The sequence below is a fragment of the Melospiza melodia genome, chromosome 2 (genome assembly GCF_035770615.1).
Source record: "Melospiza melodia melodia isolate bMelMel2 chromosome 2, bMelMel2.pri, whole genome shotgun sequence".
NCBI lineage: Eukaryota > Metazoa > Chordata > Aves > Passeriformes > Passerellidae > Melospiza > Melospiza melodia.
In genome coordinates, this window is record NC_086195.1 from 89225126 (window position 1) to 89249354 (window position 24229).

Here is a 24229-nt window from a genome sequence, read left to right on the forward strand (position 1 = left end):
GCTATGAATGTTGGTAACATGAACCATACATTTTCTTTAATATTGTTTTTGAGTACAGGAAAATAAAATAACTTGAGGTTTGGAGCAGAAATAGAAGTGATTCTTTCTAATATCACTAACTAATTTCACTTTAGGGTTCCATTATCACAGCATAGATACTAGGTTTCATTTTTATTACTAACAGACTTTATTTGTCACTGTAAAAATAGCCTGTTAACCACAGAAAGTAAAATCCACCATCAAAGTTCTGGTTTCGTTTAGGAATCAGACTTTTTCAGAAATTCTGTCAAGTAGCAAACCCTACTTATCTATATGTGACTTAAAAGAAACTACATGTGTTTTGAATTCAGAATATTTCCCTGTAATACCTACAAAGCTATACATACCTGAAGAGCATGTGCTAGAGAGAAGTAGAATTCAAGAAAAAAGGGCACTGGCAATGCTGAAATTAGCTTCCTGACCAGAAAACCAAGCAGTGCAAGCAGAATAATAGCACTGCTTGCATGAACATGTCGGATGCTTTATCCTTACTGATGATCTGTAAACAGAAATTATACATAAATAAACTTCAAATTTAAATAAGTGAAAATTAAAATACAAAAAGGCATAGAAAATTCAAGAATACATCTCTTAGAAGAAAAAGAAACCTGCATTTATGATGATTGGTCATGTGTTCAGACTATACAAATTTATGTCCACATTCCAAATTTATTTTTCAAGTTACAACTGAATATTTTGGGTTATCTATTGTGTGGAGCCAACAATTATGGAAGAAAATAGATATAAGAGCATTATTATAACAGAAACATTTTGTCTAATCTGTTCTAAATTGTCAATGAGGAAAATTCGTTCCATTCTTTAACTGTCTTTGTACTTAAAAGGACTTTCTAAATATGTAACCTGTTCTTTTTGACTGTAAATGAAGATTTTTTTTCTTGCCCTTCTGCAACTAGGTACAAAAGACCACTGGTGGCCATCTCCTTCACAATAATCTTCAGATATCCTACTATTTTCCCTAGTCTTCTCTTCTCTAGACTAAACAAATACCACTTTTTTGAAATATGCCTTATAAATCTTGCTTTCCAAAAACATTGTCACTCATGTGTTCTTCTATAGATTCCCCTTCACCTGAAAATTAAATTAATTTTCTTTTGTAGACTTTATTTTAACACAGAGATCAAATAATTTTACTCATTGATTTTTATTCTGACAATTTTGCATGTATGTTCTTTGATTTTGCTTCATCTGTAAAACTAGGTAGTATCCATACTACTTGAAATTTTATGGAACTGTAGAGCAGTAGGGCCCACAGACCCTTGAAACAAAATACACCTCTACATCCCTTCAGTAACTTTTTTTTGGAAATCAGTAGTGACAATTTTCTTTGCATACAAAGTAAGTCACTTTTTTTTTCCCCCCTTTATTCAAAAAACTGGATACACGAAGGATTTTGTCTATATTCTTAGTTTTACATTTAACAGCTGAAAAAAGAATTTTAATATTCTTAATAAATAAGCGGACAGATGGATGGATGGACAGACAGGCATAAATCCAGTTTTTCTTGGAGAATCAACTATAATAAAAGGGAGATTTGACTCTCATCCCATATCTCTATTGTCTCAAAATAGGTAATGTCTGCTGAAATACAGTTAGAAGGATGTTGGTAGTTGAAGAACACTAGGAATCTCTTTTTGATGATTACACAACTACTAGTTTGTGGTAAAAGTATGTCCTATTTTGCATTATTTTCAATGAGTTTTGTGTGAATGAAGAAGAAATATTGTGGACCAAGAAAAGTGAAATAGAGGATTTAAGATAATAACAGATCAATTCTGCAGCAACTGTCTGTATTCATATTTACTCCCAAATGCCTGCCATTAGAGATCCCAGTCTCTTTACTTTTTTTCAAACCACAGATGATTTATTCCAGGAATCTTTGAATTATTTCCTTGGAAAGAAGGTGGCAGGGGTGGCAGGGGAGGTGAGGGGGAGAAGAAGTGATAAACTGCAGAGCAGTTTATGACATTTAGCCCAGATTTCCCTCTTCTTTGCTCTACTTCACTTGTGCAGACTGTGCAACTATACCATAATCACATATGAAAGTTCTTCTCAGAAGTGGTTTCTACAGTTTGGTTAGCTTTTTATTATTCATGTAGTTTATTCATAGAGTACTTTCATAATGAATTTCTGAAACGCAGTAGTTGTTCTTTGTAATCTAGTTAATCTATCAATGGGCAAAATATCCCTAATGTGCTCTCAACAGGCTAAAGGAGTAAAGAGGCTGAAGGACTCCTCGCAGCACTACACTCCTGCTCAGAGCCACCCAATCTCAATCTCCAGAAAAGCCTCTACCCTTCAGCCAAACTTCTGAATGCAGTTATCTCCTCCCTCCCATACTTCCAGCAGCTCCTAAAAACTGTCCCCCCTCACTTCCTCAGGAAACATAGACAGGCAATCCCTTCAACAAGTGATTATTTAAGCAGGAGCGATGGGCACTGAATGCAATCACAATGAACAGAGGAGTCTATGAAGACTTATTTAGCACACTCGTCCTATCTGCTGTAAGATTTTTCAGAATCTCTTTTTGCAGAAGTCTTGAAGCAACTCTTTACCTCAAAACAGGAACTACCAGTTCTGGCAGTTCAGACACTAGGTTTAGCATATATAATGTACTCCAGAGAGAAGTGGGTAACTTCAAATATTTTGTTTGGCTGTTTCATGTAATTTTCTAAAACTATACTTAAGGGCATTACAGCATTGTAATTTTATATAATTCACCTGCGTTTTCAAAATACAAGGTCATTATAAGAAAGAAAATTTCTTTATATGCAGCTAGGTATGTAATATGTGTGACAGATTTGCTTTATGTTATTCTTTATGTGCATCTAATTCCAGGTTCTTATAGTATCCATTGATATTCTCTTCCTTTTTTTAATGTAGTTTCTAGTATTGGCAAAAACATAATCCTACTGATGTAAAGCAAGCCAAATGTACAGATTTGTACATTCATACTACAAAAGGGATTTTTCATAATGCAGTTCCCTACTGTTGCACATCCGGTCCATGGCAATATGGTAAAGCCAGATCAGCCGGTTTGTTCCTCCAGAAAAGCTGCCTGCATTTCTGCAGAACAGCTTCTCCAAATGCTAAATCTACAGGCAAATTTATGCTGAATTGTTGTTATGATGGTCTATTTTCTTACCAGCATTCCATTAAGAATAATTTAATATTAAGAACTGTTTTCAAATCCCTACTCCTAATCTTACATCTCAAACTCTTGGCTATTTTCCTTTGATCTATAGCATCCTACAATTTTGCCCAATTTCTTTCATTTAGTTATTTTATGACCTCACCACACACCAGAGTAGCTGACTGCTTTCAGAATATGTATTTGTTTTTATTTGAGCAGTTTATTTCCTGTCTTTACCTCTAAGTGACTTAAAAGACAATACTCAACTGAATGCTAATTGATCATGGTCCAGCATTGTCTGATGTGCCACATTTTCCTTTCCTTTTTGTCTTCAGACTTAAGCACTTAATCCCAGGTCACAAAGAAGTCTATGAAAGTAATTGCATTTTCCCTTTGTGTGCAGTTTTGCCTTCACATAGTTTTCTACAACCTGTAAAATTAGAAATTACTATGGAAATAACTGGTGACCTCACAGGTCAAAAGGTGACCTGGAACCTAATGGTAATTATATCACATACTGAACACCTGTCCAAGTAATACAGAGATTGCACTCATTCCAAGACATTACTGCATATCAGTTTGTTTGAAAGATGTATAAATATTCAGTAGAGCCCTTATCCCATCTTGTGCATGATGAGGTGACTATTTTATATTGAAGCATGCCCACTTCAGCATCAGCTCCTTCTCAAATGTCTCAGAATAAAATACCACAAGCATATTTCAGGCTTTTATCCTACAACGTAGATGAGACTCAAACTGTATTTTAATAGTGAACAAAATCTATTCACCCAAATGGTCCCATGCTGAGTTCTTTATTGTAACCTTGCTTATCTTGAAAAGAATATTCAGTCATCTGACTGGCTTTCAGGTTTCCATGTTAAAATACTTCCACATCAGATAAGTACTGTTTTCCCTTCTATTGTCCTCTGACTTTCTTAAATTACCAATTTTTCAGATTTCTGGTCAAGAAATAGTAGTCTGTAAGACTACTGGTTTTCATGCCATTGCATTTTTTATTTAAAACAAGCTAGTACAGTTGTAATTATTGCCAACTGGATGTAGTTCCTAAGGTTACATCCGTGTTACTGAGCTGAAGAGGGCTCAGGCACAGACTTGAGCTCTACCATGTAATAATCCACACCCTTTAACTGTTAGCCTGCTCTTTGGTGTACTTTTGGCTGAGGCCAACAAGCACTCAGGTAAAATACTGCAGGATTTGAGGAACAGCATGGGTTAGGGATTCTTGTAGCAGACAGTACAAATGAGGCTACCCTGGCTCAGGAGAGCAGGTGGGTTAGCCAGGCAAACGTGAGCTATAGTTTGTTACTGGCTCTTAACTGGGCTGCGGTGCATTTTCTTTTCTATATGACCTAAGAAATTAAATGCAGCAAAAAACTGGTAGAGAGATACCTTCATATGATGCCAGTCTCAAACCTGCACAGAGGACTGAGCTGTTGGTGAAGGACAGACCAGCGTTAGGCTGACTGTGACTTCCCAAAGCAGGCAAATTCTCAGCCTGTGAGTAGGAAAGGATCTTGGCTACCTTGTGCTACCTCCACTGAGGAGAACAACAGTACAGAATCTGGAATCCTTCATATTTTCAGACACTTTTCTACATTCTCAATTACCATTATTGTTCACTGTTTCTTCAACTATCTTTTCAAATAAATGATCCAATTCATAGACAGTGGTCTTAGGACTTCCTTTTATTCAGTATTATTCTGTGGGGGAAAAAAAAGGAAAATTAACTGCTCAAGAAACTTGAAAAAAATCTGCTTTCTTGTATTCTTTTAAGATTTTCACATACTTTCAGAATATATTAGCCAAATTATACTAATTAAGTGGATAATTAGGCATTCTTAGATAGCATCACATGGTCTGAGCTCTCTTTCTGTTCCTTCTTTGAATGATGGCAAGTTTAAAGTTCTCCTTTCCAGTTCCGCTTCCTTTTCTCCAACTTTATACTTCACTAAACATTTTTTACAGTGGATTCTCTCCTATTCTATTGCAATGTTACTCTGAACCAGCTTTTTGCTATTACTCTTCAAAATCATTCTGTCAGTCTTTCTGTCAGTGTTTTTCACAGTATGTTTACACTTTTTCTGGCCTTTTTATTAAACCAGCAGTATTGTACAGTTATAAGGTCTTAATGTTAGATCTAGTATCTCCTTTTTTCCTGATCACTATCAGATCCAGTACTGAATTAACTCTCATTATTTCTTCCAGTTGTTTTAAGTACTGTACAAAAATCCTGTAACCTATTTTGAAGCACCTCTTGCACAGAACTCAAATTCCTCTTTTACAGCTTTTTATACATTTCCATATATACAACAATATATGTATGCATAACATGAATACATCTGCATATATATATATGATAATCATGGAGACCCTCATAGGCCTAGAGAAAGTCAAACAAATCAAAGCTTCAACACAATCTTCATGGATTTTTCTTCTTCCATTTTCATTTGTGAAATTATTTCTGTGTCTGCCAGCCATGTGATCTTGCAGAATCTGCAAGCAGGGTGATTGTTTTATAAATGCTATTTATGTTTCCCTTACCTTATATTCCTTATATAACTACAGATAGTTACATTCTATTTATGTCTTAGCCAGGCCTGTTTCTAATGCAATCAAATAACAATTCTTGGAATTTGTAGTGGTATTGCATCTCTAAAGACCACCAGTACCTAAGCTGTATTCATGAACAGAAAGACCTATTTTTTCATTATTATTTTCTGCAGGACTTTATAGATTATGTTTTCACATCTTAATGTAGCAATTCACTCAAATTTATTCTCCTCTGGCAAATGTTTCCCTATGGTTACACTTACTCACTTGCTGAAATATCTTTCCTGTTTTGTTAGTATTTTCAGCTATGCTTTCCTTACTGTTCCTAATAGATTTAAAAAGAAAGACATTTTAACTGATTTTTTAAAGTGAGATTTTATCACTCAAAAATCTCAAATCAAAAATACACAAAATTGAGTAGAGAAATAATCTTATCATCAAACTACAAGTCTGAATTTTAGATTAGTAGTATTATTAAAAAAAACAATAGTTTTGTGACTTAAGCTACACCAGTACAGTACTCTCAAAACTAGTTTTCTAAAATGGTGCTAAGTCAGTTTGATGTACTTCCTTCTAACAATAATATGCCATTGTTAAAATTGTATTATTTTTCATGATGAGCAAGGCTCTAGTCCATAGCAACTCTGCTGTAAAATGAATAGGAGTATTAAGTCACGGATTATTTCAGGATCTGTGTTGCCTTATATTGTTAATAGAAGGGACAGATCTTCAGCAATCAGTGGTGAGTTAAATCTATGCTGTCAATGTGAATCATTTGAGGGTATACTGCAGAAAGCCAGATCAGGTTTTACATGGGTTTTAATATTCTTTTGCTCTCTATGGATAATTTTCATATAGTCTTTCTTTATAAACTTTGTTGCAGTCAGTGCAACTTAATTTCAGCAAAAACTTTCTGCTTCTACTGTTCAACACAAACTTGTCATTGGTGTAACTATTTTAGAGATTCTGAATTTCCTCTGCTTTCTAACCATTGTCTGTAATGTCATCCTCATGCTCAGTACACACATCTGGCAAAGGTGTTTTGTTAATGGCCTCCAAATTATGCAAAGTCCTGCAGGTAACTACGCTAGTTAAAAACTTCTGGGCACCATAAATGACTCTCACTCACACCTCCAATAATTTTCTAGTATATTGCTATTATTAGTGCCATTATTTTTGCTATATTTTACACATGCCTGTATAAAGCAAAAGTTCTGAACATCGCTGTTTATGTTTTCTCATGGTATTCATTTTACTGCAATCCAAATAATTTAGATTATCTAAAGTACATTTAGTATACCTAATAAAATAGGTAGGTATCTATCCCATAAAAACTTTAACTGTTATTCAGTGTTTCTGCTACAGCAGAGCATGATTTTCAAAAATTCTTCTGATTTTATGCATGTATACATTTTAGTTGTCTTTTAAAAAAAATTCTATTTCCTTACATTGCTATCAGTACAAAGCACTCTTTCCAATCGCATTTTTCTTTATATGCAAACAAAACTGAAAACGTTTGCCATACCATTTATGAACACAGCATGGTTTCATTCATGCTCTTTTTAAGTTAGCATTCCTATATTGAACAAGTACCATAGGTCTTTATTTTTACAGGAATGTTTATCTCTGTCTATAGTTACTATTCCATTGATGTTGGAAGCAAGGTACTTTGATCCTCTGAAGGCATATGTATCATAAAAAAACCCTAAAACACTGTCATGAATTGTTAAGTTTCTTTTCTGCTTTACTGGAAGTCCTAAAATAGCAGATCCATCCAGCATTTAGAAGTAAATATATTCTTAGGTATATATGGTCATGCTCAAGGCAATATTCTAGGCAAATGGATGCAAACATATGAGAAAAAAGGGATCAGTATTGGACCAAAAGAGTTAGGAGAGACCAAGGTAGAAAGGAACCACAAACTTAGGTTAACAAAAGGAACAAAAAAAAAGGGAGAAGACAGAACTCAAGAGAAGGAGATCTTTATCAGGTATAACAAGAAAATATTACCAGAGGGAGAAAGAAAATAAGTTGACCTTTTAATAATTACTGAACAGAAAAAGAAATTTCATCTTTTAGTAAGTCAGACTTTACCAGTATGCAACTTTGTAAGTCTACACCACATTTTGCAAGTGAGCCATGTAGAACTCAGTTGTTAAAATAAAGACTAGTGCTGTATTTTATAACATTTTTATGTCTTTAATATGGATTTTATACTCTTCACATTTAATTTTACATTTCTAAAAACATCTCTAGGTTACAATCACATTGGGAAACCAACACATTTTATATGAAGGCAGAAGAACAATATTTTTTGACTACTCAAACTATAAAACATTCATGTGAGCTCCATAGTCTTCTTTTTCTATGTCTTCATTACAATCCTATCAGTCAAGAAAATACTGGTATCAGCATCAAAGGAAGAGCCAGCAATCTTCCACATCACAAGTTAGGACAATACTTTCAACATGGAAAGGAGGATTGTCAGAGAGGTAGCGAGTGAAAAGCTTCGGAAAGGGTGGCAGCTGTAAAGAGTCAGAAAAAAAAAAGAAAAGAAACAGGGAAAGATAAGATAACAAGATTGAAAAGGACAGGAAAAAACAATACACAGGAAATGGCAACAGCAACATCTTGTTTATTCATATTAGAAACAGTACAAGAACACTGACAGAGAAGGTGAGGAATAAGGCAGCTGTTCTTAGAGTGGTCTTATGACAACATCTACTGTGGTATGCCATGCTCAGTTATTTCTCAATAAAGGTGACAGGCCAGTCACTTAACTTTTAGTTTGAATTAGTCAGTTCAGAGCAGGATTCCTGTGAAGTCAGCAAACTAAAATGGGCACCTCCAGAGGGCGATTCATCCCATCCTAAGATCTGAATCTTAGACTCTGAATCGCATATTTGAAATGTAATCAATTTTGTGAAGTTCACTAGGTATTTATGAAGCTAGCATTTATATTCAAGGTGAATATTTATGGATAATAACATCTGGATTAAAATAATAAGTGATTAGTATATTTTCAACTTCCTTTAATGTGAACAAAGAAAATTTACTTATGACTTTCATCTGCACAGAACATATAATAGGTTTGTGCTGCAAAATATTTTTTACTACCAAACAATATTTGTGTGAACTACAGTGAGCACAAAAATGAAGTCTGACCCCATAAAAGGAAGTTTGCTTTTCTATTAGAATTAATTATATACTACTGGGCTTTAGGTTTATCTGCTGTAAATAAAAAATTAGGCTTAATATCACTGGGATTCTCTATTCCAAAATTTAAGACACAATTAATTAAATATCACATTTAACTGATACTTAAAATAGCACAGCTGATAGTTCAGTAATTTGTTACTAAATGCAGTAAATACTGCTGGGAAAAAATGCTGAAATCCAATGTCATGGTCATGGAGACATATTATAATGGTTATTTTAAACTAACTATAATTAAATTAAAGAGTCATGGGAGAAGGGCTGGTTTTAAAGTTGGTATTGAGCCTAGTCTGTGCAGGAAACTTCAGTGTGGAACTGGTCTCTGGAAACAACCTCTTCACACCACCTTCTCCAGCTTGCCAGGCCAGATGCAAAGCCAAGACTGTGTGCTTACAGAACAGCAGTACCAAAGCATAAATAATCAGAGAAGGGGATGTGAAAGTGAGCTTTCCTCCTGGGCAGTGATCTGGGGGCTGGAAGACACCAAAGGCACAGCTCACCGTTGGCACTTCCTTGTCCATATGGAAAGTCTGAGAGACATAGTCCTGGGACTGGAGTGGTCTTCCACTAATAACTATTTCAGAATACAGTCATCTTGATACTGCCTATTACATGAGGACAACAGAGAGTTGCCAGTTACAATGCAATTAAATAGAATCTAAATATACTTGAAATGGGATTTTGCACTGAACAATTTACACGACTTAAACCATTTTAGAATCACAAAACATTAAATAATGTAACATCAATGCAAAACAACATAACAGCAAGGGCTTAACCATAAAATAGACCAAAAAGTCTCTAATTTAGAACTTCTAAAATTTTATCTGCATTTAATTTCCTTTTTTTTTTAGAATGAAGAGTACAGTTATGTTAGTTTTTCTGTATTCATATCTTTACTGGGTGCCCTTAAAAACTGCTGCCCAGTGACACAGACATGGCATAGGAACAGGAACCCTATCACACAGCAATTTATAGCATAGTTCTTATGCTGACCTATCTCTATCAGCAGAAATTAATACACTACATTCCAAAAAGTAGATGTTACCATTCCAAAATTAATTGTGAAGTGGCACCATAAGGCCTCTCCCTGCCCCACCCATTTTCTCTCTCTGTCCCCTTTTAGAGGGGGTGTTATTCTGCCATACATCAACTCAGGGCTCAGTTACACTGAAGTGTTGCTCAGGTGAACAGTTAAAATGTTTATTCTTACCATTGAGTGAATGTACAAAAATGGGAGATCCTTATCTCTGTAGTTAAATGGTTTTTTGCATGGTAATTAATGAAGACCAGTTATAGTCACTATGAATATTTGTTAATTGCTTAGTTTAAAAAGTATAAGATTTTCCTAAACATATACTCTTGCCATAGTACTATATATACTATGTGAATCATGCAGAAACCAAGCACAGCCATGAACAGATTACTGAATGAAACTTTTTTTGCAATTTCCTAATTTCTTTTGTTTTCTTACAGCCTATGGATGAAATCCACACTGGTGTCTAACCTGTAATGAGTGCCAATGTAAGTAACCCATTGTTCTACAGCTACATTTGGTTATGTATTGACTGACTTTGCTTAATCCTGCTGAGTAACAGCTAATAAGCAGGTTTTCTTTTCAATTTCGGTATTATTATAATTAGGTTTTACACAGAAATTCTGACACTCTTTACTGTTACTGCATGCCTGCTTTTGCCTTTTCCCAAATACTAGTGACTAGAATTAACAGAAACATATATTTTTAAAATGGTTTTGATTTTTTTCATGTCTATAAGTGGGTTTTTTAAGACTAACTTGGTAAGACAAACAATGAAGTAGTCATAATTTCAGCATGAATTTTGTGATTCAGGTCAGCCCTGAAAGTCAATTTAAAGCCTTCCTTAGAAGTGACTGTGCTAAAACAAAAATGCACAGGGAGTAAAGTACAGCTCAGAACAGCAGTTAGAAAGCTGATGTCTCACTCTGTTTTCCATGTAGCACAAAGCATAACATATCTGAGCACTATATAAAAAATATTACTGGAAATCCTCACCTGACTCCTCTCTTTCATCCTATTATTTCTCCTACACTCATTAAGTTTTTTTCATCTTTCCTTTTGTAAAGGAGAATGAGTTCCTTCTCCCCGTTTCAGTTTCTTCCTTTGCTTTTTCCTGCTCACCTGCACAGTTTCTGGAATTCCAGAATTTAAAAGAGCTATAGATCCAATTCTGGGGTTAAATACCAAATTCTGAAAGTTGTAGCATGGATGAAGATCAATAACTTAAATTTCAAGTGTTTGTATTCTCTTACTTCCAGCAAAGATATAAAAACACTGGAATAAAGTTCAGCAATGAATCTATTTAGATAACTGCAACCTTTGGATGAGATCATCATTCTGTAAAAGGCAATGCTCATACAGCAAAACATAACAATTTCTATAAATTTGAATGCTATCATTATCTTTGCTACCTTCTTCTCATGTGTAGCTGTTATGAGAAGGGCATGTCCATTTCCCTCCTTTAGTGCCATTCTAAATTATGCACACAATGCTTCAACAAATTAAATGATTAATATCTTTAAATATTTATAACCACCTAATTATTAGATATTTAGGAGATAAAAATAGTGAGAGCTAGGACTACCATCTTGTACACAAATATAAGTATTTTCTATCCTGTAACAATTAATAAACAACATTTATTACCTGCATCCATGATATAGATTTTTAAATGCCAGGTCTCGTAAACACAAAATCCATCTGTATAGTATTTTTTCAAGCAGCTTAATAGCCATAATATCAAATGTTGTTTCACACATAGTATCAACATTTGATGTTTCATTGACACAGTAACAGGAAGCCAGCTCAGTGTAAGTTACTTTGTAGAAGACAGTGCCAGAACTTCAAGGTGTTACTTCTCAGGAATCATGAACTCCGACAGTCTTTAAAGATAAAATGACATATGACAGACAGTAAAAGTAAAGCTAATTTTTAGGGACCAATGTTGACTAACTAAAAGAATAATCTCTATATTCAGTATCCAATCAAGAGAGAAAAAATAATTTCCTTTTAAAATAACGTACCCTCTTAGAAAAAAAAACAAACCAACCAACACCCCCCACCCCAAAAGTGCTTTTTTTTACTATTGTTATTGTGATCTTGGTACATAATCTATTTGTATAGTCATGTGGTGACAGGATTATTAATTACTGAGTTCCAAGCTTGAGCAGAAGTCATGTATCTTGTTAGCTAAATTTAGTCATAGACATAAGTGTGCAATCATAATCAATATTGAGAAGAAAAACTGTTAAATAAAAGCTGAAGACTTATGAAAAGATCAGAGCCAAAAAAAACCCACTGCATTTAAAAAACCCTTTTCATTTAAGGGGGTGTTCTATGACATTGCTTTCAGTCTTTCTGCAGACTCTAGTCTTCATAAACAACTTTTTAGGGATTTGCAAAATAATAATTGTGGAAAGTAATCCCACTGTCCATAAACTTCAATTTAACACCAGTAGGTGTAATAATCCACTGGATTAATTTATTGTTAGAAAGATCATAGATCTCAGAAAAATGCAAATCAAAGAGACCAGGCTTTAGAAATCCAAGACTTTTTTCCTGCCACTTAGTAAGTCAAACACTATCTAAAAGTCATAACTCATCATGTGGAAAAACTCCATCACATTCTTATGAGTTACATAGGAAGGGGGGAAAGGAATAAATGAATCAGCAGATTTCGAATGATGGGACTTGTCCCACTTGGAGAAGATGCCAACTGTACATTGTAAAGGAGAAGAATTACCATTGTGCAGCCAGCTTTCCACAGCAGCTCATTTGAATCCTTTTGTATTCACTGGTGAGACCATGCTGCCAGTACTGTGCTCCTTGCTACAAGGACATGGATGTGCTGGAGCATCAGAGAAGGGCAATGGAGCTGGAGAAGGGTCTGGGTCTCAAGTCCTACGAGGAGCAGCTGAGGGAGCTGAGGTTGTTTAGTCTATGGAAAAGGAGGTTCCGGGGAGACCTTATCACTCTGTACAACTGCCTGAAAGGAGAGTGGAGCCAGCTGGGGGTCAGTCTCTTCTTCCAGGCAGTAACCAGTGACAGGATAACAGGAAATGGCCTCAAGTTGTTCCAGAGAAGGTTTAGATTGGATATTAGGAAACATTTCTTCACTGAGAGGGTTGTTAAGCACTAGAGCAGGCTGTCCAGGGCATTTAAAAGACATGTGAATACAGCACTTAAAGACACAGTTTAGTGGTGGACTTTTACTGTTAGGTTTATAGTTGACTTGATGATCTTAAGGACCTTTTCCAATCTAAATAATTCTATTTTGTGATTCCTTTGTCCATCTGCATCTGCAGTGCAGAACTCCGCAGATAGGAGGCTGAAGAAAGTATAGTGAGACAGAAGACAAACTTTAGATGTAAAAGATTTATAGGACCATTTGTACCTTTGCATGTAATTGTTCCTGGAGTAAGCAGGAAAGTAGGTTTTCCACTTAAAAGGGTCATGAGCAGAAACTGGAGAAGAAGCTGAGATTCCAGAAGACAGATAAGGGTGTAGCTAGGACAAGTGTGGCGTGAGCTAGAGTCAGACAGAGAGCTGTAGCCATGTTCTCTAGTAACGTGGCTTTCAACTGACCCCAGAGTGTTTATCCAACTGTGATCTCTCCAACTCTTATTGAAACCCTTTCTCTGATACCTGTTCCAAATTCTTCATTCTTATGCACTTATCCTCAGACCTAACAATACACCCCATCACTGCTTCTATACCCATATGCCTTGCCTGGAGTCATAAATTCCTCTCTCCTGTTGCTCACAGGTAAATTCAGGAAACCACCTTTTCCCACAGTATAGCAGAAGTCACTCTCTCCTTCCTTACAAGTTGCTTTCTGATACAAGGCTAAGATTCCCCTCAATCTCATATTCAGCTTGTAGCTCAAGCCTGACCAAAGACAACAGCAGAATCATGTAAGCTAGCAACAGGTATTTAGCAAGATAATATAAAAACAAGCACAGCCCTCCTTATTTCCACATTTGTATCAAAAGACATGAGTAAGAAAAATAGAACATAAAAAGGTTAAACAGAGCACCTGTCAACTTGCTTCATCTTTTTAAAAAAGCTATTGGTAGTATTTGTTTCCAGTATCTTGTTTAAATTTCATACAATACATTGCAGTGATTGTAGATCAGACAAATTATTTCTTTTAGATATTTTTTTAAGATAAACATATTTATACTACTTGAATACAGCTTATAGCTAAGTGTACCTCCAATTTGACACCACCACAATTCCTAACAAAAATATGCACGGAAGGTTGGAAAAGCTAACATCTCTGCAAATTACTTATGGATGTGCTTGTATGGTACTCAGGACAATGGGAAGTAAACTCTGTCAAGGGCAACTAAAAGCACTGAGAATATAAATATTTTATGATGCTGGAAAATTTTCAATAGTAAGAAAAAAGTAATAAGAGACATGATATGAGGGCAAAGAAGCTTTTTACAATGTTATCTTTAACATTCAGGGAAATAAAAGAAGTTGGTCAAATACAATTGGGATTTTGAAAAAGTAACAAATGGGTAATAAGACATGCTAATAATTGTAAGGAAAGTTTATGCCCATTAATAATGGCAGAATGGAAAATTCTAAAATCTGTTTTTCTGGCAATGAGAAATCAGGCTTTAATTCAAAGAAAGATATATATTGTAGTAGAGGAGTTGACAAGTTTATTTTTGTCAGATGAGGACCCAAGACTTGAAAAATCATACTTACCAGAAAATGAAATCTACTAGTTGGGAATATATATGAAAAGCAGGACCATTGAAGAATTTCAGGGATACTCAAGGACAATACAATGATTCAGAATCCCATACTTCTGTTACTGGGGGAGGCATGATGGGGATAGAAGGATTAATGCTGCCAGACTGCTTTTCCTGGCTCCTTTCTGGGCACCTTTTGCTTCTTGTGAAGAGAACGCAACATTCCTAAAACTGAGAAGGTAGGGAGGACTCTCTACTTTTTCATACACTCCAGAATATCAGTTCCCACTTTGTTTTGAGCAACAGATCATTATCAGCCTTCAGCAATTTTCAAAAGCCACCACACACCCATCTGATCAAACTTTTAATTGGAAACACTATTTAAAGCACAGTTATGGTTTAGCCAAACAGATGTTCAATTCACCATAGCCTTGGAGTCCACTAGGGATTTGCAGACAACACCTTGGAAACCATTCCAGCTGTTGCAAAGGTACAATGATATCTTCTATTCCATCCCTCCCTCCAGACCTTCTGGTTGCTGCATGAAATATTTCTGCTTTTTTATCTGATTTTCCCTGGAAATAATTTTAGGGCCTGCAACTGCATTTAGCTTCTGAAGTAGCAGCCAACTGGCATTTGCCATTGCCCACAGGTTAGTGAACAGCAGAAGCAAAACTGATCTGCACATCCATAATACTGCTACAGCTAGAAAAAGGAACAAGAAAAAAACATCTACAGATTTAAGAAAATGGGAATAGTATACACTTGATTCATGTGTAAAAATTTATCATCAATCAATGAGGACAACAAACTTATTTACAGATCCAGATACCACTTTAAGAAATTAATAGAAGTTGCTAAAAATCCATGCAAACACCATAAAATGGCTTGAGAGCCCTGGCTTTTCAGAGCAGCAGCAAGACATTACCTATCACTTTAACAGTGATATTCCAGCCCTACAGCAGGCAGGAACTCTAAGTTCAAATCACGTACTTTAAGCTCGTTGGGGTTATAAAACTCTGAGAAAACAGGGAGAAAGAATCTTCTCTTCATTTTGCAGCCCCTGCTGTTACAAAGAACAGCTACAAGTCCCTGCCTTCCTAAGTGGCAGGACTGGTCACAGCCTGCTGAGTTCATGGTTTATGGGCTGATGGCTGCTGTAATCCAACAGCCACTGCCTCTCTCTGATGATGGATTCAGCTGGACAGTGGGGTCAGCGATATCTGGCCACTGTGACAGACACAGCTCCTGGATCACCACAGGTCCTGCTGTGAGATCCTTCTGCAGCTCTTCAGGGTCAGCATTAGGTCTGCCTCCAACTGAATATTTTCCTTTTATCATCTGCAATATTTACAATTGTGCTTTTTCAGACTGTTTAGGAACAGGTGGACCAGCAAAGGTGCCAGTACAAACCTCCATGAGGGGGTAGTGTTAAAACTGCCCATTAGTCTCTGTACTGTTCCTTATCTTCTAACCCTTTACTAATCCACAAAGAATTTTAAGTGATTCCCTACTTCATTTTGTTAACAGTCTTCAGTTACAGAACTTTTAAAAACTTTTGGGTCACTTTTTCCTGTGCATCTGGAAATGACTCTTCCAAATAACTAGCAAAACTCTAAGACAAAACTACTTGTACAAAAGGCATGATGGTTGCTATTACACCTATCCATGTTCCTATAAACAGTATGCTTCATCACAATCACTGGCATTTTGTCTGTCATGGTAGCCTCACTTTTTAGTCCATTAGTCCATGACCATCCCTAAAATCCTTTTCAAAACTAGGGTCACATTTGTTACTTTCCATTCCTCTGTTATCAAGGCTAATTTAAATACCAGATTATACAACACAGTTCGTGGTTTGCTCACCAATTTAATTTCTGAATTGTTCTAGGGCTACTGAATGAACAGCATGTTATTGGGCAATTTATTAATGTGTATTCAATCAATTTGTTTAAAAACCTTTTATTGAGATATCAAATCTGAACTACTCCCTATAAAAACAACTCCTATTTGGGGATGTCCCTAATCATCCTGTCATAAACCTTGCCAGCACAATGAGTTCAATTTCTTTCAATTTCTTTTTGTAATGGCTTTGTCTTTCTCCTTAACCACAACTATCTATTAACCTCACCTCTCATCTAGCAAAATTTACACTGGAAATATGTGGGGTTTGGCTTTTAGAATTTTAGTCCATTGCATTTCAAAATCTTTTTGTTCTGCCTCATACTAGGTCTACACTTGCCAGAACTGTGCTCTTTTCTGCTTTGCTTGCTTGGATTTTGCTTTTTAAAAAATCTCTATTTCTAGTAGCTTCTTTTACTGCTGAATTGTGTTGGAAAAGGCTTATTTAATTGGGTTAGAATCAGAAAACAAAGCCCCTGTGTATTTTGAATATTTATTTAAACTGTGTCTTCATTAGTATACAATTTTTTTTTTTTTAAACAAGACTGGACTTTAAAAAAAAAATTATTTTAAGCTTTTTTTCTCTGACAAGTACGACAAACTTGAGTATGATATCTCGCTACTGAATGGTTCTTCCACTGTCACTTGTTGCATGTTGATCTAGACTAAATCAAGGGCTGTCTTTCTCCTTCTGGATTCTCTATCTTGTTTGCTCAAAAATTAGTGCTCAATGATATCTAAATAGCAGCCTGTGCATGATGGCCTAATGAGACCTAACATTCAGTTTATCCAGTCTATACATATATAACCAAGAACTGTTGCTAGGATCAAGCTTTTGGGTTGTACACACTCCCCAGGCTCCCAGAGTATTTCACAGCAATTTCACCTCCATCTCTCCAACTAGCCCAGAGCTCTTACTAAAGTTCTCCTACTCAGCCATAGAACCATATAGAACTACAATTTGTGGCTTATTCTGATAAAATTAGTCTATTGGACTATATTTTCTTTGGTATGTACTGCACCATTTGTCTGCACAGTCCAATCTACCATCTCCATAATCAGCCAGGCACTCAACATTCCATCATCTCTATACAATCTAAACACTGACATTTCAGGGTGCTTTTAAAAGAAGGAGTTACATGCAGACCCACTTACAGAAAGAGGGTGACATGCCTGGGGAATTCCAAATTTATTAATCCTTACCATTTCTCTGAAGGCTCATTACTTTTGAAGCACAATGGAAGCTGAGCATCATGAGACAGGGACATACCAAGATACCAAATAAAAACCAGTGTAGGTTCCTTCTCAACAGAGACCAAATGGCACTGGAAAAAAGGACTGATGAATGGCACAATTATGGTTATTAAAGACTTCTGTACCAAGAGATGCTGTGTCAGGAATGAAATGAAGTTTGCTACAAAAGTAAGAAGACCTTCTGCATACACTGCAGACCATTGTGATATTTGCATTTACTTCCTTATACGAGAAGGGAGGAGAGGGAGAGGGAGAGGGACAGGGAGAGGGACAGGGACAGGGACAGGGACAGGGAAGCTTTCAGGACACAATGGCAGTAGCTACAGACTTGAGTTTGACAGCTGAGAAGGCCTCTGGGGCTAGCATTTTTTCTGTTGGCTGCAACTCACTTATTTTCCTTTCGTGAGGCCTCTGATTGGAGCCCCTTCTTTCTGCATTAAATTCTGACATGGCATTAGGCACAACAGAATCCAACAGCTATGCTGCAGCATCCAGTGAACATTCATTATTATTTATCTGTAATACCATAAATCTTGGAAGGTCTCACCATGGGCCATTTTGTATTACACTGGGCCATGAATAAACACACAACAAAATATAGATATACTTAAATTCTACATAAAGTGGCAACAGAGGGGTTATGGCAGAGTCCAAATGCAATGACACAGTACTACTGTGATAGGCATTAGCACCTACGTACCCACAGTATAACTGTTGTCTAGTTGGATTGCTTAAAGCTTCACAGTGCATACAACTTTCAAGAAAAAATTAGAGGGAAGATAATGAACACTTCTATTTATGAAGAAGTCAATGAATACATGAGAGGCAGCTGAGGAGAAAATATTCAATGTGGTCTGAAAATTCAATGACTGAATGAAGGAAGTAGGCGTCATATGTTGATCAAAACCAGAGTCAACCTCTTGGTACTGAAGGAGAGGTATCAGGTAGAAGTAGTCCTGATGACCCTTGAAAATAAAGACAGATAGCTTATATTTATTGCTCTAAAATAAAGCAGGAAATTGAAAATAGCAAAGGAGTACGTTTGGAAAATGGTATTTACAGTAGAGCAGCACTTTGACAGCAAGGCAAGGCCGCATTTTGTCAAGGCAAAGTAAAAGATTTTCTAATAAAGTCTTGATCAATGAAAAACCTGCTGACAGAGAAGAATGATCATCCTTTATGGATGGGAAAAAGATTCCTAAAACACAGGTTTACACTAGATTTTATGATAAAACAAATGACAGCATGATGGTGTCATTCATAAAGGGTTCAGAGAAGTTTTGTGAAGGCATCAACCTAGATTAAAAAAAACTAACTAACAAAAGAGTAATAGTTCTAACTGCAAATAAGGAACTGAGGGCATTGCTGAAGAAAATTTTCATGCATTAATTCTGCTTAGGATTGAAAAAGAAAAGGTATTTCAAACACATAAAACATTGTTTTTCCTAAAAATACTGCAAAATAAGAAAATTCTTTCATGTCACTTTTATTATGAACTTGTTACAGCTATCTATGCTACCATGTTTTGACTTTCAAGGGCTGAGGAAAAACAATGTTCCTGATGTTACAATGTGAGGAGTGCCTCATTCGATACAAATAAAGACATGCTACATTCCGGACAGTCACCACACAAGCAGAGTGCAAACAAAGTAGGGGAAGAGATCTCAAAGACTTACAATTAACATGCTGAATGTTCAGGCACATTCCTTTGCTCTTCCTTCTCAATGCAAAGAAGGAAACTTACTCTCTTGCTGTAGTTTGGTATTCCAGCTCTTGAGGTATTCTCAAGAGGGGACAAAGTGTAGCTGTGCAGCAAATGCCCACTCCCTACATTCCAAAACATCATCTCCTTCTCTTGATATCCATTTCCTTGCTTTGGTCCTCGTTTCAGTCATTTATAGCATCATGGCATGAGTTAAATGAAAGAGACCATCAGATCAGGTACTTAACAGCAGGGCTAAGCAGCAGTGAGTATTGGAGAGCTGGTTACAGCAGGAGATAATTCAGAGTTTCTTCTCTTCCAAACATTGGTAGCAGTGCTGCTGCAGGCAGAACAGAGCTATGCCCCACCATTATCTCCCTCATAGTAGTGGAAGTTGCAATCACAGGAAGGGGAAGCAGTCACACCCTGGTGATCTGCCTCTCAGTGGTGATGAGCGAAAAACTCAGACAGAGATGACACATGCAGAGGATTCCCCATACCCACTCACTGGCATGTCACTTTCCTTCCCTTCCTCCTCTGAAATTAGATCTGTTCTGAGGCACTTCTGGTCTAGAGGCTCAGCTAGAAGGCTGTGTTTAGGGGTTTTTTGCAATCACCTAATCTAATTCTGCTTTCCTTTCTTTCACCCAACTTACTGCAAGTAAAATATATATATGGCCAGTAGGATTAAAAGGTGAGAATGGCAAACATTTAGGTCTACACATTTTAAAAAGAAAATACACTGTTCAGGATTTTTTATGCAAAATCAAACATTCAGTGTTCTGAAACATTTCAGTTTCTGAAATGAAATCATGATTTCGCTTCATATTGAAAAATCTCAATTTCATTTTATATTGAAAAATCTCAAAAGAATAAATGTTCAAGTTTTTAAATGAGAACTCTGAAAATACCCATCCTGTAATTAACATAATAAAATTGTGGTTTGAGTGCTGTTGAAGGTGATACATTTCAAAATCATTAAGTTTTGTGTTTGAACAAGAAATTAAGGCTTCTGCTTGGCACTAATTTTATATAGCAACCCATTGTCTTCTCTTCTTAATTGTAACTGTCATCTTGAATCCCCAACTCACACTGTAATTCACAAGTAGTCACTGAGTCTTCTTTAACACTTCGAAGTTCTTCTACTCCTCTCCAGCAGAAGAAAACAAAAAACTTCAAGAAAAGCATTTACTGAAAATCTTAAGCTTAAATCAATCATATATTCAGTGCAATGAAAAATACCAGTAGCTATTTCTCTTTTGGTCTTGCTCTTTCTTCAAATTACTTTCATTTCATGCTGCTCTTGTGCCAAGCAATAAAAATAATCCTGTGCTCCTTAACCTTTATTCATCAATTATTATCTGTGTCCTTGCTTCATGAGAAAGAATCTCTAATTGTCCCTACACACAATTCCTCCAGACCTTTACAGCCCCTTGGTAATTATCCACAAATTCAGTAACATTTCCAGGTCTTCCTTTTGTTTTTTTGGATTAAGACACAGCTGAAAACATCCTTGAATTTAAATACCAGAAAGGAAATACAACATCATAAAAAAGGGCACAGAGTTTACAATGCCCCTTTTGTTATACAGGGAAAGCACCTACATGTAGTCTTTGCTCATTTGTATATAAAAACAGGAGTCAAAGCCATGACTGTACCCATAACTACAGGAAAAGAACTTCCTCCTTAACCCAAGCATAGATATTTATAGCTATTTTTGGGTGAATCCACTGACATATGATATGGGTAATATGTAGTCCCTGCCTAAGACTATAGCTAATCAGCATGTATGATCAAATTCACTCATAATGCCAGCTCAGTTTAATTTAACCAAGGTACACTGACACAATTATAAGTGTATATTTATTAACATTTCAGTATTCAACCCAGCAAGACAATTACGTTAGTAAATCAGTTTGCAATATCTATACAAATATTAGTGGTATAAACAAGTTTTATAGATCAATAAATTTCAAAAAGTTTATCCATCAAAACACAGAGCAAGTCAGAGACACACCATTCTGAAAATAAAGAAAACAAACAACTCTCAACTCCCTACCAAACTGCAGTAGGGAAGAACTTCAGGGTCCCATGGTGAATTACCTAAGAATAATAAGATCCTTAATGGGTATACTCTATATATTTTCTAAAAAGAACTGAAGTAATTTGACATAAGTCAAACCTCTTGATTCACATTTTTATCACTATTAGTTTGCCAACATCAGTAAAGACTAACTATTGAAAAAGTCAATCATTTTAATGTACTTACAGCTGAATTTTCTCATCATGTGACCAACTATCCACAAAGCCTCAGTGCCATTAAGAAGTTTTGAGGAATATAGTATTTGGTACTGCCAAAAAAACATAATTAAAAAAATGTATGTAAATTATACTAATTTTCTAATTAGAAATGTTTTATGGTTAATTCACATCTAAAGTACAAGTGGGGGAGAAGCAGGACTTACATTATCCCAACAGGCAGGTTCCAGTACAACCAATGAGACAGTGACAGAATGCACAGTAAGGAGTCACAGTAGGGTCCTGATCTTGCAACTGAACTCTCACAAAAAGAACCCCGCACTACTGCAGAATCTCCTGAATTTCAATAGGGCCCTACCCACACATAATCAATTACAGAGTCTGCCTATGTGGGAGTAACAACAGCGAGAACAGGACCTGTTCTTCCACACACCTGCAAAAATACCAAGATTAAAAAAAATAAAATTAGTAACATGCAGCAAAACTTACTGATAGCCGGTTTTATTACAGCATTTAACACATAATAAAGGAGTTCCATACATCTTTAGGTTGCATATTTTTAATAGGAATTTTAGCTCCTTCTTTAAAGAATGTTGGCTTAAAATTGCTTATGAATTTTACATGTAGTGACAGCACATTATGGAAGCTTTTACTGATATTAATTGAAATATAATTTTTTAATTATCACTTTCTAAAAATTATTTATGCTAGTTTCCTTGGTTTTTTGTGCAAGTCACTTTTTAGTACTTCAACCTTCTTAAAGTCTGTCCCACAACATCCATTTTAGGGATGCAGCATAGGTCTGTGAATTTATTGAGGTCTTCATGACTGTGAAAGTATCTGACCACATACAGTAGCATCCAGGACTGAAGTCTTCAAAAATACATAATGAAAAGCAGTTTAGAATTGGTAATTTTTAGACCAAAAAGTGGTATCTTTTTAAAACAAAAAAATCCTTATGAAAAACTTCATTAAGTTTAAGGACTTTGTGAACACCATTTAAAACACAGGAAGCACACAACATAGTTAAACAACACACCACCACTTTGCCGTTCACACAAAACTTAACATCCATTGTTTGACCTTACTCTTCTTATTAAAAACACATCTAGGTTGATCTTTAAAAGGAAAATGTTATAAATTACAATATGTTTATATGTTATAACCATTTAAATGTCAGATAGCCATAGGTTCCATTAAGTTATATTTAACTGATGATACTAGGCAAGACTACTGGTGATAAAGGTTTTAAGAACAAACAGATCCTAGAAACATACAAAAAGCCATTTCTTCATTCCTTTAATACAGATAGCTCTGCAGAAGAAACAACAATACTTAAAAACAAATAAACAAAAAAGCTGGGACCAAATGAAAGGATTTGAGAATCTGACAACCCAAAAGTTTCATAAAATTGAATGCCGTTTGTTCAAGGGGTTTTTTTGGATGACTAATTGTTCTCTTCTTGGCTTTGATATTGTGAAAAAACCCCATGAAAATTAGCAGAAAATGGCACAGAGTACCACAAGCTTTTGTTCCTTGTTGCGAGGTTGATGGTTTTCAACTGGGCAAACAAAATTTGACATTTGAAGACAGTTACCTTATGATACTGAACTGGAAGTGTTTCCTCTCATGTTACTTCTTTCAAATTTTACATTTCACATGTATGACTCTTAGGCTTGTTATTCTGAGAAATTCAACCTCTTTTAAATACGCTACAGCACTAAATTTTGTTTAAAGAGTGTTGTATCTTGACCCCGTCTAACATAACACAGAAAATTTTAAAATATCAGACATATGCCAAGTTAGTGTGCCTACCTGAGCCTGCACAGTAAGTGACCCAGCACCTCTGGCAATTGTAATCTGCCCATTTCTCACTGACTCAGATGAATGGGCAGACAAGACCTTTCAGAATGATTTTGGTGATAAAATCACACAGCTGTGATTTTGCATTTCTCAAGTTGCAATGCAGTGTGGTAACTTGATGAAGCCTGATCCGAATACTGTTTTCTCTCCCTGCATCTAGCTCCACATCTTTCTTCACAAATGAAGTATATTGGAATACAATGCATATTTTCTGCACTGTTCCAAAAGAGTAGGTTGTAGGATGGGTCAGGGACACATAGCTGCAGTCTAAATTACAGTCAGTTTCTGGAGAGAGCTGAAAACACAGTTTTACAATTTTGACAGCCTAAGAAATAGCTCAGAGCTAACATACAAACAGCCAAAGAAATTAAATACTTTAGCTGTCTCAACAGTTCCCTTCTCTGACATGGACAAGAAAAACATTTTTCTAATCCAGGTATAGAAAACACCATATCATGGAATGATTCACAAGTGTTTTGGAAGACTAGAAGGCCCTGGCAAAACCAAGGCTTTTTCATGACTAGCAGAAA

The 24229-nt window shown here is 35.8% G+C and overlaps 2 long non-coding RNA genes across 20 annotated transcripts in view; one reads left to right on the plus strand and one right to left on the minus strand.

Moving 5' to 3' along the window:
• The window catches only part of LOC134414547 (uncharacterized), an 86893-nt gene that overhangs the window by 52674 nt on the left and 9990 nt on the right, over positions 1 to 24229 (minus strand). For 4 of the 16 annotated variants that reach the window (XR_010026787.1, XR_010026785.1, XR_010026774.1 and 1 more), the window contains 4 exons: positions 22043 to 22269; positions 12757 to 21928; positions 9478 to 11896; positions 6899 to 8286 (listed from right to left, as the gene is read on the minus strand). This is a non-coding gene — a long non-coding RNA (uncharacterized LOC134414547). Of the gene's footprint in view, positions 1 to 6898; positions 8287 to 9477; positions 11897 to 12756; positions 21929 to 22042; positions 22270 to 24229 lie in introns of those variants that run through there. The other 12 variants (XR_010026788.1, XR_010026783.1, XR_010026782.1 and 9 more) reach the window with 11 other exon arrangements.
• Positions 1 to 24229, plus strand: part of LOC134414548 (uncharacterized) — a 106892-nt gene that overhangs the window by 17130 nt on the left and 65533 nt on the right. For all 4 annotated transcript variants that reach the window (XR_010026791.1, XR_010026793.1, XR_010026792.1 and 1 more), the window contains one exon: positions 10454 to 10501. This is a non-coding gene — a long non-coding RNA (uncharacterized LOC134414548). The remainder of the gene's footprint in view (positions 1 to 10453; positions 10502 to 24229) is intronic.